The following is an 11,809-nucleotide window of genomic DNA, read 5'->3' on the forward strand; positions in this document are numbered from 1 at the left end:
AAGCGATAGAGCGTCTCATGGACCGAGCTTTGGAAAGTTGACCCCCATGGAATAAAATTCTCAATCCAGGCTAAATTAAATAAATTCTTAATCCAGCATCCAACTAGTTCTGATAGGGGAAGGCAGAGTCGGCAGCTTGCCCTCTGTGCCTGTAGAGAGAGACCCTGAAGCACATCCTTAGCGGCTGTTCGAAAGCCCTGGGCGATGGGTGCTACCGCTGGAATCATGACCAAGTCCTGAAAGCCGTAGCGGACACCATCTGTAGTGGGATTAGCCACTGCAAGCGCCTCCGCCCAGTGAAGAAGACCATTGCTTTCATCAGGGCTTGGGAGAAGCCAACATCAGCTGCTGGGACTACCTCCTCTGGCCTGCTAGCAATGTAACAACACTGGGAGTTGAAAGTGGACCTGGGGAAGCAACTGAAGTTCCCAGAAACTGCTGCCACAACAATGCTAAGGGCCAGACATGGTGCTGATCTTTGAAGTCTCCAAGCAGATCATTCTCTTAGAACTCACTGTTCCCTTAAAAGACTGCATTGGGAAGGCCAACGAGGATAGGAGAGAAAAGTATGCTGTGCTGGTGGAAGAATGCCGAAGCAAAGAGTGGAGAGTGAAGTGTGAGCCCATTGAATTGCAATCCAGAGGGTTTGCAGGCCAGTCCCTTTGCAGGGCCTACAACATGCTAGGCATCACAGGGGACAGTAGGCGAAGGGCCGTCAAGATGGCCACTGAAGCAGCAGAAGTTGCTTCAAGGTGGCTGTGTATCAGGAGAGGAGAGCCATTGGTGGGGTAAAACTACCGGGACACAAGCTAAGGCTTGATTAATCCCGGCTGGGTTGCCTTGGTTTGATTGTGCCAGGAAACACCCAATGACCCCAGGCAACATCACTGATGATGTGTCCAGGTGCATCACAAGAGGATGTATGTTGAAAGTACTGACATCTTAGATTTCTTTCCAGGGAGCTATTACTGAATTTATAAAGGTACTTTGTTGTTGAAAACATTACTGTTGCTACTCTAAGTATAATATTTTGTCATATTTAAAATATAAGTCTATTCTAATCCTGCTCTGAAGTCATTCTTTTTTTTTTAATAATTAAAAAAAAAAAAAAAGAATTCTTAAGTAATGAAAAAGAACTGGTAAAAGCATTGATAAAAAATTGTATTGAAAAGAATATCATCAAGATAAAGATAAAATCCTAACCATACATAGCTGGCTATTGGCTTCACACTGACTTTGGCAAGATGAGAAAATCACAGTTCAAATCCCTTCGATGTAAGCCTTGTTTTACCAATGTTATTTTTTAAGGCGCACAGTGCTTACTTCATTAGTGAGCATATGTTTCACTTTTCTCTTTTGTTAATGTCTGAGTGCATGTTGAAAAAGTACAACCTGTATTGTTTTCTTAATAAATATTGTAATGACAATAGTGCAAAATGATTCATAGTTTTTAGTCAAATAACATCAAATTTTCTTGGAAGAGGACCATCAGAACACCCCCGGGCCAAATTAACCAACCGCAATCACAGTTCCTAAGCCCTCTAGAAACCTAGGGAAAACCATGGATTTGTATTAAGGGTGTTTCTATTATTGTCTTCCTCCGTATAAGTTTCATGAACAAAGTATTTTTGTAAGGGTCTTGTATAAGATTACATTTGAGGCTACAGATGTTTCTGTTTTTCTGGTATACAACGGATGTAAACAGGGTGTACATTGCTCCTTGTTTGTTACCAATGCCTCTTGTTAACCCCAGTTCAAAATTTAATTCACTCACTCCTAAATAGTAAAAGGTCTACTTATAGGTAAGCGTTGAACTCTCACAACATCAGGGCCTGCCTTTTACATATGTAGAAGTTGACACCATTAAGGATGCACTGTATGTTGGCAGGAATACTTCCAATGCATACACACAATTATATGCATCATAAACCTGAAAAAAACCTGCATTAAATGTGTGTGTTTCCTGACACTTTTCAGGTGCTTCATAGACATGAGCCCTGAGAGAGAGTCTCAAAGATCAAAAGGAAAAGTTACATCTAAAACCACAGGGCTACTTGTGCAGGGGAACAGGTTGCACTGAACTTGCATGTCTCCACTCTGCTCTGCAAACTTATGAACTACCAGTAGAATTTCTAAAATGGTAAGAAGAAGCATACACACACACACACTCACCTACCAAGATGTCTGCCTCTCTCTCTCTCTCATTTATTAAAACATATTCATCAACCACCAGCTACAACTCTTGTAAAACACACTACTATAAAAAAAAGAAAATGAAAAATCCAACACATCCGGCCGCAATCTACCAACCGTGCCACGCATACAGTGCACACATACACAAACTCCTTGTATCATTACTCAAGAATTATTGAAAAGACAAACAAAAAGGATCTGTAGTTTCAAGTCCTCTTTAATACACCATGATGTTCATTTTGTAACTTATACTCCCATTTAGAGTAAAATACACGATAAAGCAGGGTATGCTTGAGGGTGTGACTACATTGTGGTTGACAAGTTGCTACCACGGCAAATGTCCTTGGGTTCTCAGTAAGATCCACCCCTCACTCCTCCCTAGCCCCACCCTCTGATCCAAATATGTTCACTTCTGGCTCCCAAAAAAAGATGGCCAAGGACAGGCCTAAAATGCATAACTCGAGGCCTTGAAAATGGTAGTCCGCAAATGGGCTGAACAATTAATCAAAATGTTATCGAAATTGCATTATGGCCAAATGCAATATCAAAATTTCAGGAGCTGCAATTTTTTGATAGAGGTAAAATGTATCACAACATATCATTAAGAATGAAGCATATTCTTCAGATGTAAGGGAACATGCTTGTTGGGTTCATACCCTAGCAAAAATCATCAATTTTATTTATTTTTTCATTGAAAATGCAAAAATTACCATTCCCACTAAAATTGTGACTCATATCACAATTGCATTGTCAAAATAATCACAATATGTTTATTTTTGCATTTTGTGACATCAAGGTGGCTACGTCCACTTCTTCTATACAGTCTATGTTTCCAAGGCTTATTTAATATATTGTCATCTTTGTTTTTTTCAATATGTTTAGACACTCCTTGGACCCTCTGATGGATCAGGATCTGGACCTAAAGTATTCTCCAGTTTATCCTTTTCTTGTTCAGAAGCTTAACAGAGACTCACTTGGGGCCTTGTTGTTGGCATTTGGCCATGTTGCCCAGTTCATGAAGTGTTGAAATATCTTCAATGCCTCTGTGGCTTTATATAGGCTTTTTTTTCAAGATCATGTTGGTCTAACTAATGTAGTTAAAAAAGCATATGCACTTGTATCTTTTTGAACTGTTTTGAGGATGAAAGAAGAGGATGAAAAAAACGCAAAATGATCTTTGTATTGTTTTTAGGACCATGTTTTCAAATGGTGTCAATGACCTTTCTTTACCTCAGTGGGCTTATTTTTAAATGTATCATATGAGCTGTCAAGTAATTCCAACCCTCTTTTAAACTTGACATTTTTGATAACATTATTTGAATATTGACTATTATATGGGAATATACAGTATGTACATTCTAAATAGATCCTTTATGCACTTGAAGGACTTTTTTGTGTGGTGATTGTACGTCATATTTTAAATATACTTTGACCATTTTTTTCAAGATATCCAGATATTGCAAATGATTCGTTAATATATTTTAAGTGAAATAATAGCTAAATTTACTTATGATATACAAAATAGATGGCTAACCTTACACAGTTAAAGTAGTTTATTTAAACGCAGAATGAGTAGGATGTTCCTAAGAAACAATCTATAGACCCAAACAAAAATAATCCCTCTCTCAATCATCATTTATGACCCACTAGAAGTGTGTGGCAGTGTATGTATCTGCAGAGACAATGCCCTCTGCCTGTATTTTCTTGTTTTGCTGTGTTTGTGATGTTTTTTGGTGTCTACCCTCACGCAGTGACTGTGTAGCCCACAGCGTTCATTTTGTGAGGACAGGACTCTATAAAAACGTAGCGACAGGTGCCAGATCGTAAGCAGGCATCCAAGATTTTATAAACAGCAACTGACAAATCCTACTCATTCTGTCTTTAAACTGCTTGTAATTAACTGTTAACTGGTAAATCAGCTAAATATACTAGATATTTAGTATTTTATATTTTTCATCCAAATACAGCAAATTGAGAAATTTACCGTAGAAATTACAGCATCATACTGGCAAAATGGATCTGGTAAATTACCGAATTATTAAAAAAAAATTCCTGTATTCTTTAATCACAGTAAATAACTAATTGAATTGCAGTAAGGCCACTGTAATAATTATAGGAACTGGCTAGTACTACTTTAACCAAAAATACTGTACTTGGTAATTACTGTGTTTTATTTTCCAGTTACCTGATTGTTACTGTAAATAAAAACATAGAAAATACTGTTATTTCTTCTACAGTAAGTTATTTATCAATTGCTACCAGTTAATTACAGTAAATTTCATAGTAAGCCCATTATAATTATCTTGTGTATCTATTTTGTCCTCAGTCTAATTATTGTCTTTTCCATGTAGCAATTCCTATGACAGTTGTTTCCCTCTTTGGTAATTTGTGACTTGTGTTCTATTGAATATTTTGGGTTGCAGTTGCAAATATTTGCTTTTTGAAAAACAGTACTTCATCAGACCTCTAAAAACTACTACATTGTAACAATCTGAGAAATGTACATCACTTTTTGGTTCAACTGCAGACAGCTCGTACTGTATATGCAACTTGTGATGAGCCAAGCCAGATTGACTTTTTACGGGATTCCAGGGCCAAAATGCATGGTATACAACAAAACTTAGCACTCCCCTGGTCAATATCACAAATTAAAAATCCTGAACATTTAATACAAATTTATTTGTTTTTCGCCCAAGCCCAAGATAAATAAAACCAGTTAATTTGAAAAAGAGAAATGTCCGATTAATTAAACTATAACAATGGTCCATGTTAAAGAGCCAACTGCAACAAAAGTCAGTTCATTCTGCATTAGCAACATGAAGTTCTTTTATTTTTTTAATTTATTTTGCAATCCACCTTTATTTTTGATGACAGATTCAATCCTCCTGGGCATGGATGATACTGGTGCACAAATCTGTGGGGAGATGTTCTGCCACCCTTCATATATGATTATTTTCAGCTGCTCTTTGCTGGAGGGGATTTGTTGCTCTACCTTTCACTTTAAAATACTCCAAAGGTTCTATTGGATTTAAGTCAGGGGACATACACGGGCCCGGTCATAGTTTTGACTTGTTTTAAAAACTCTTGAAAAATTCCCCTCCTGCCAAGCTTCTTGAGACTAGGAATCATCTTTTCATTCCGTATTTGGGTATACAAACTTGTATTCATAATGCCATCTATAAATGTCATCTCCCCTACACCTTTCGCACTCATGTGTCCCCATATCAGCACACTCCCACTTCCATGTTTTCACAGTCAGTACTATGCAGTCATTGTGGTATTCCTGGCTAGGTTCCTGCAAAACATGCTGGACCCCATCTGATCCAAACTAATTTATTTTGGTTTCATTTGACCAAAGAATGTGTGGCAAACAGGCTTATTTTCATGTTCTTTGCCAAAGTTTTTGAACAATGATTTTAATATTGGGTTAATTCCTTAAAGGTTGACTTCATGCAATGTCCTTTTCATTTTCTCACTTAACCACCAATTTCCACAGATAATCCTTATGGCAAGTCAGAAGCAATTTATTAAGTACACCTATATAAAACTAATGCAGTATAAATTCTCTCTTAATGAGGATTATGATGGGTTGTTTTTATTGAATCTGTTTAAGAGGATGCTGATTTATTTTAATGATCATTTTGGAGCCTGTAATTTGTGGTTTAAGCAGTTTAAGCAATTTCTCACTCATACATGGCCTTTAAAGGAAACAGAAAATATACAACGGATGAATAACAATGTTAGATGACACATGGTGTAACGTTACGTTACCGTAACAGCAGTGGTGCATAAGTTGGTTGTTCCACCTCCTAATAATCTTAATATATCATGCTTGAATCGGGATAAAAATTAAACAAAACAGTGCTGTCTCGCTGTCGCTGCGTCTTAAACATAGGGCTCCAGGATGCCTTTGCTTAAATGACCATGCATATCAGTTGTACTGCTGTGATAAGCCATTTACATTTGGGTCTCTGTCTAAAACACTCCCACACTTCAGATGATCCTCTGCAAGGTTTTGTAGCTGCAGCTTGTTTTCCGAGAACTGCTTTGACCGGGCGCAGCTATGTGTGCGAAGTGCTGTTGTCTAATTGATGATGTTGGCTGCGTGGATGAGTCACCCAGCCCTAACCAACTGTCATTTAATATTCTCGGGAACCACTTGTCCAAAAACCTTCACAGTTGACGCTGCACTTCCTTAGTCTCTCCATAATACATACGTGAACTCCGGAGTTGATCAGATGAGCTGTTGACGAGAAAATCGAAGGACAGACAGAGAGATAGACGGAACGATAGACAGACAGATTCCTTTGTTTATTAGCAGGATAGCTCTTCCTATACCTCCTATGCACACTGCTGCAACTGTGTTTCAGCTTATGTTTAGCAGCCTACTGATGCTCTCGTACCCTCTCCCATCTTTATGAAGTCTCACAATCTGGTTTCTTACCTGTTCAGGCATTCCTTACATGTGGAGCCATTCTGCATTAGACATAACCCAGGCCAAATTTGAGAAAGCTGTGGTGTTCACAGGTGATTTTATAACATTTTTCTTGCAATCAAGCTTAACTTGAAATCAGCATTAATCACTTTTGTTGCAATGATCACAGTTAAACTGAATTTTGTTGCAGTGGTCACAGGTGTACTTACCTTTGTTTCACTGAGGTCTTACTTTGGGCCCTGTATTTTCAGTCCAGTCTATCTAACCTGTTTTTTTGATCATACATAAGATCAGATATTCTACACTTCAACCTAAAAAATAATACAGTTATTGTAATTTTGATGATACAATTTTGATTATATATCATTGTAGTGATATTGTACAGGGGTGTTTTGTTGTGTACTTACTATTAACCCCCCACCTCACATCCTCTCTGCAATATGTATGTGCCTTGTCACCTCCAAGTTTCCTATAAAGTACAGTGAACACAGCAGACTATACATGGGAGGTTGTTATTTACCCTGAGACCAACCGAAAGTGTTTGATTAAAATAAACTTTGTTTAGAAATATGCATCATGTGAGTTCAATATACATTAATAGTAAAGTCTTAGAACTATTTTTTGACACAGGGATCTTATACAAAACAGGGCGATAAAATTAGCTAATAATGCAAGACTTCCCAAGTTGACGTTATACTTTAGTGGTAAAAATTCCCTACCACATTCGCAATTATTTAAATTACCAAACCCAACCCACATACAATCAAAAGTTTTCAGAGGTGAAACCTGACCAAAGCAAACAAACAGAAATGCAAATGCATGATGTTAGATAAGTGGAGCGAGGCAGTGGGAAGGACGTAAGCTGGAGAATGCTGTTTGGCTTAAACACAAGCCAAGTGAGCGAAGCTGAGTTTTGTTCTGGAAGGAGCTCACATCCTGTTTGGACAAGCGAACACTTACTGAAGATGTTTTAATTTCTAATGTAAAAGCTACCCCCAGGGAGTTCGCATGTAATTATGAATTATCATAGAACAACAGAGAGCCCCTTCTTCTTTGCGGCATTCACTCCCCACTGGATATTCCTTGAGTAGCATTCAAAAGCAGCTCCCTGAGCTGCTACACACATTAAACTGATGATTTGAGATGGTGCGGCTGCTGACATCAAAACAGCACTACCATCAGGCATTTGTTATATGCATGGAGAGAACATCAAAGTGAGTGAGATTCAAAAAAAGACAGAGTTCTGCTTTCTGTATGCAAGGGGAGTGGATGATGTATGACATATTATGATGATGTATAGGGCAAATTTTGAAGGGTGAAAAAATCAATAAAAATCCTCTATAAACGTTAAAATATACAATTAACCTGACTAGAATGAAGAAATACAGCAGGGAGGGGAGACACAGCGGCCTCATTAAAAAGTTATGACTTCATTTAATTTTTGCTAAGAAATCATATCATCATTTAAAACATACACCATTCAGCCACAAACATTCAACCCAGTTACTTGTTTTAATGTTGTGGCTGATCAGTGTATATTTCCTTGGTCTTTGTTTTGATGATGGACTTACTGTATTTGGTCAAAATTGCATTAACCCCAAATAAGAAGCTGAACGAAATTATATTAAGTTTTCAGCTCTAATACAGCCCCCCAAATTTGGGTTTTCCAGTGGATTACAGTACAGACATTATTACCTAATTGGTGCAATATCCTTGTGGGTGGGCATTAACGACAGTCCATCAGCCCTAACCCTGCATAGTACGTCTTTCTATGTAGTAGGTGTTAAACAACATGAATGAAAAGTTCCATCTAGTGGGAATCCCTGCTAATGTTAGGAAACTAGGCTAACTAGCTTCCACTTGCACTTGGAATACAAATTTAACAGCACACGTGGGTCCTCCCACTTTACTGGCATTTAAGTCGTATTAACAGGGCAATATTGTAGACATTTCTTCAGTAGCTTTTTAGCCCTAACATGGCTGTTGGTCCCTTTCAGTCTCACGTTCCTGTCTTATGTACAACACTGAACATTGACTGTTCTTGCCCTCTAGTGTCTAACTGGCAATAGCAATACATCTGCGCAATGCCTATCCCGTAGTCACCAAATTACTGATGTAAAGACACCCACAGCTTTAATTACTGACTGCTGATAGCTAACTGCCTGAGAACTTGTTGAGTAATGGAAAAAAAAAAAGCTTTTCAAACGACAAAGTTCATAGTCCATACAGTATGATATTTTTCAGTCAGTATCGCACCATGGAAGATAACATGGCGCAACACAAATCGTCACTCTCAGCTGACTGGAATCCACAAACTCTACATGTCCACAAACAGTTCCATGCTTGTTAGCTCTACTGTCACAATACTATATACATCCTTACTTAAAAAGTGAAGACAAATCACATTTCAGGTGGACATTGTAATGCATTCTATGAGTATACTCACAATTTAAAAGTCAAATGTGAAAGAGGAAAATCAGAGGCGCCCTGAAATAAGGAGCTAAATGCTAAATAAAAAATTCAGCACTAAAGGAGAACTGTGGTCTGTCAAGGGGTGTTTTTTAGGGGCCAGAGACACAATGTGACAATGCAGCTAATCCCTCAAATTAGGGAAGGTATTCATATTCATATGCATCCACGCAGAAACCTTCGGGACATGAGAGGATTTTTGATTCTAAAACCTAAAGTGGTGGAGCTCCAAAGCCGGGCTTGGGGCCTTCTGCAGGCAGGGCCAGCACAGTGTCAAAAGGGGCTGGGAGACGAGCTTTGACCTCTTTGTCACAGTGCGGCACTTTCACAGTCAACCTCTTGCCCATGCTCCCATTGCACTAACTGCATGAGGAGAATTTAATTACAGAGTATAGACTCCCCACACACACACATGCATAGTGAGCAAAGGCATTCCTGCACTCAATGACCTCTCCTCGAGCCCTTTTCAATAAAGGTGGCTGACTGAAGTTGGGTGGTGGAAAAGGGGGAAGGTGTGGGGGATGAATGGAGTGGTGGTGTGGTGATGTGGTGCTGAAAGAGTCTACAGAGAAATGGCATAGCCTAGTGTTCCTGCCCAGCACCCGCACTTTTGACAAACACTGTGTTCTTATGTCAGGAAGACTAATTAGACTTAATAAAAGCAGCATGTGAAATGTCTGCCATTCCTCCATGACAGAAAGAGGAAGCTCCATGCAGAGGCAGGCCCAGTCTATGGAAACTCTGAAACCCTCAGTGGCAAATGCCAATGTTTGTGCAACACATATGGTTGATAGCTGTCAGAGAACAATGTGACATGTCATTCATGCATAACTGAGAAGCAACCAATACATATAGTATGACCATTCAATGCATACACTGTATGTTACATTTTAACCAACAGTGCAGGTACAATACCATGCGAATCTTGCAGCTACAGGTACAATTAATTTTGCTATATATCAACCATATCGACAGACAAGAACTTCAGTTTTGGATGATTTAGTTCTGCTTCTTATGTGAATGTACAGTCTGTCGTTGGGTTCAAGTCCTACCTGTTTTGGCAACACCTAGATGTTGCTCCTCATCTTCCTGGATCCATATTCTTCATATACGGTATATTTGCAATCTATATTATGTACCTAATATTGTCAGTCTTTTTCTGCATATTGTAATTTTTCTATTGTCTATTCTGTATAGGCCAATTTGACATCTATTGCATGTCTGTCCATCCTGGAAGAGGGGTCCCTCCTCTGTTACTCCTTTCGAAGTTTCTTCCTTTTCCCTTTTTTCCATTGAGGTTTTTTTAAAAATCCCAATAAAAAGGGTGTCATATGTTGCATAGACTGTTAAGCCAACGTACATTTGTAATCCGACTTTGAGCTAAATAAATGACATTTACTTGACACATCATGGGCATGTATGGCTGCCAATGGAACTGGTTCACTGGTGTTTATTGATGATGTGACTGCTGATAGAAGGAGCAGGATGAGTTCTGAAGTGTATAGGGTTGTACTATCTGCTCAGATTCAGCCAAGTGCTGCCAAACTGATAGGACGGTAACACAGTACAGATGGATAATGACCCAAAGTATACTGCAAAAGCAACCCAAGAGCTGCTCAAAGCAAAGAAATGGAAAATTTTTCAATTGCCAAGTCAGTCACCTGACCTCAACCCAATTGAGCATGCTTTTCATTTGCTGAAGACAAAACTGAAAGCAGACAGACCCACTAACAAGCAGCAACTGAAGGCGGCTGACCGACTGCACCATCCAAGTATCAAAAAAAATCATTGTCACTTATATTTTTAATTATGTTGATTTGTCCAATTACTTTTGAGCATCTGAAAATGAGGGACTATGTATAAAAATGGCTATAATTTCAAAATGCAATATTTTTGATGAACCCCTTGAATTAAAGCTGAAAGTCTAACTTTCAATTACATCTTGATGGCTCTGTTTCCGAATACATTGTGTATTTGTGTGTCGCTTACATACCTAACTGTATGTTTTGCTGCCAAGTAAGCCATTTTTCTGCTTTCTCAAACCTGTGGGGAATTTATAAAATCAAGTAATTCAGTATTTACTAAGTAATTCTGGTCTATATGTAGCCCCAGTCTTGTCTTCTTAAAACAAGAAAGAATTTTCAACAAACTTCAACAAATTTCCTTATTTCTTTTTTGAGATTTCTTTCAGAAATTTGTGTCAGTGTCATGAATGAAGAGACAATGAGGCAATTTAACACGTCATTGAACAATTTATTTGAAAACAAACATACACACATATCTAGTTTCTTCAGGAGCCTGTCTGCACAAAAAATCTCATTATTAAACGCCCATGACAGTGTTTGCAATATATTGTGTAACATAAATGAATGAGAACTTTAAATGAATTTCATGAGGCTTATCAACCAATAAAAGCAACACAGTTCACAGTGTATATCTAGAGTAGTACAGTAAATTTGTACTGTGAGCAAAACAAGCACATTTAATCCTGCATCTGCTCAAAGCAATGACTCATAGGAAAAGTGTTTAAAGCAAATCCAAAATCATGAAAAAAGCCCTGCTTAGAATGAGAGACATGTCGGTCAAAGAGTCATCATTTCAAGAGCTACGATGACTCATTTCCAACTGATTCATCTGGGTTCGCGGTCCAGAGAAGACCGCCAGCCAAAAAGAACTTCTACGAATTTGCTGGCTTAGGAGAGAGGCAAGTCC

This window comes from Xiphias gladius, chromosome 4 (assembly GCF_016859285.1).
Source record: "Xiphias gladius isolate SHS-SW01 ecotype Sanya breed wild chromosome 4, ASM1685928v1, whole genome shotgun sequence".
NCBI lineage: Eukaryota > Metazoa > Chordata > Actinopteri > Istiophoriformes > Xiphiidae > Xiphias > Xiphias gladius.